Raw genomic sequence first — 2,641 nt, forward strand, 5'->3', positions numbered from 1 at the left:
TTAGTCCTGTTTGGTTCATACTGGCATACAGGACGTAACAGTCAACACTCCCACAGGTGTTAACGACATACCATTTAGAACGTAACCGGTGTACTTGTGAGCGCACGTGTGTGCGATTCAGTTGCCAACATAGCTAGCACACCCAGTGTCGCTAGCAGGCTAATGTGACGAAAAACTATTTCACACGGGTGGAACAGCAGCTCCGCCACAGAACCGGACCCTCCTCTCCTGGGGACAAAAAGGGCTCAGAGTAGCCTTGTGTTTAACCCACTCAGTGGAAGTGGTGCACAATTCAAGGAAGCCCCATTTTCTCTCAGGCCCCATTGTCTTTAGTGGCAGCAGGCCCAAAGCAACGCAGCGGCTTCCCTCCCCATACCGTAGCCTCACCTCTACAAGGCTTATACTTCAATCATACCCTTTCCTTTGATGTCATGCTCCTATTGCACTTTTCACTGTACTGCTTTCCATGCCTATGTCCCCACCCCTCCCCCAGTTGTACTGTATTTTCCTAGGACCTAGGTTGAGGAGAGGTTTTTATTTCCTCTGCATTCTGACATGTAGAGATGATCTGTTGATTTGCCTTTGGTTCTCTCTACAACGAGAGCCAGGTGCTTGGCACAGTGCCTGCACTGCTCTCTTGTGAGAGATGCATGATCCCTCCTTCACATGTATGTAATCATTAGTTGGATTTACTTTATATTTCCATTTTTGACATCTCTGGATTGTGCTGAGAATGCAGGCTCGTCACCATAGATCATAGTCTCGTACATGACTGTATCTGACAGCCAGCCATGCACACTGGATTGACTCTAGGACTTGCGTAAACTAGCTACGAGTCAACGTTACATGAAGAACCAAGGAGATTACATTTAAAAAAAACGTCCCTCTTAAACTAGCCTTTCGTGTCTGCGTCTTGCATTGCGACAATCAGAGGCTCAGACCCATTTAATAATAGTCTCTTTTAAGATTGTATCTCGATTCTACTAGCTTTGATATTATTCACTATGTTATTCATCAGCATACGCCTATAAACCACAGCCGAGGACCAACTGGAAATACCATGGGATATACCTCAATGTGCTCTGTAATAGGAAAGTGAGGCACGTTCTTTGCTATACCATTGATGTGACATGTCCCCACACTACCGTCAACATTTAGTTTCTGGGTATGAAAAGGACTTATTGACGGAAAGTTGGCAGTTGGTGGCATATTCATGTCATTGGTGTAAAAACAATCCAGTGAATCCCATGTGGTTCTTTAGGACAGTTTGGCTCGGTTCCTGCAGAGGGCGCACTTTCACATTCTATGGTGTTGGTCCATTAGCTCTTACTAACCAGTATGGCCACAGTACATTATCACTCACTTTTTAAGTATATTTAGCTAGCTTTGGCTATGACACTAAATTCTGAGGGACACAAGGTCTGTGATTTTTATACCACACTTGTTGTCTTGTCAGCTTCCGTTGTGTGAGAGGGATGCAATGCAGGCACTATAACATGCAGGGTAGATTGGGGTCTGGTCCAGCTGTGCCAAGTCAAAGCCAGAGGTATGTGAAGGTCTAAACACTGATACTACGTGAGGAGAAGCAGCAGCAGTCATCTCTGGAACACATAACACTCCCCACACGCATTCCTTCACCCTGGAACGAGAGAGAGGTGGAGAAAGAGCGTGATGGACAGTGGATGGGTGGGGAGAGGGACGGATAGAAGAGACACTTTTTAGGAATGTTTTTATGGAAGGAAGTGGCATGGAATGATTATCTACGGTACGTGAATATCTTCAATGGTTGTCATATGCTGAGGTCGGGATATCCGTGACCTCTCTGTCAGTGTATGATTTAACGTTACTGTACTCTGTTTAAAGCTAGCCTTTGACCTCGTTGGCTTTATGCTCAAATGCAAGTCATCATGATGTGGGCAAAGTGTTCCCCTAAAATGGGTGCCGCAGGTAGTAAAAAAACATCAGGGTTCGAAAAATGAAACAAAATCATAGGGAATAGTGTGACAGACCATCCTATGTAATGCAACCTGTACACATAAGGGTGGGGGACTTAGGTGGGGTATGGAAGTGAGGCAGCCCCTTAAAAAGTGATAGATGAAATAGTGGCAGACAGTTGAATAGGTTGTCGTTAAAGATAATCATGATAAACTGTTTTTAAGTAGTTCCCCCACCCAAAGAATACCCATTTCGCACTTTACATCACAATAACAAGATGGTTTGTGCACAATATGGTTAGTGTACATCAGTATTATGACTTGAGACCGTTAGTAAATTTCTATATTTACTCCCAATTACTTTCTCATTTTCTCTCCCTCTCTTTTTCCACCCCTCCCTCTTTTTCTACCCTACCTCTTTCCGCTCTATCCCCCACCCTATCTTTAGAAGTTTGGCTCAGGCCGATGTCCAGATGGAGCCAGTTAGTTTCAGTGTGTAACCCGGGCTCTCACATTATATAGCATCCAGATTCCTCACATGGTTTATATAGAATCCATGATAGAGAAGATAGAAAGCCTAGGAGTCATAGGCTAGGATATGCTGACCACACCTTACCATTGCATCTGGGAGTGTCTCTCTCACTCTCACTCTCTATCGTAGGCCAGTAGGGGGCCCTGTATCCTGTGGACAAATTCACTTATACCAG

This window comes from Oncorhynchus keta, chromosome 22, assembly GCF_023373465.1.
Source record: "Oncorhynchus keta strain PuntledgeMale-10-30-2019 chromosome 22, Oket_V2, whole genome shotgun sequence".
NCBI lineage: Eukaryota > Metazoa > Chordata > Actinopteri > Salmoniformes > Salmonidae > Oncorhynchus > Oncorhynchus keta.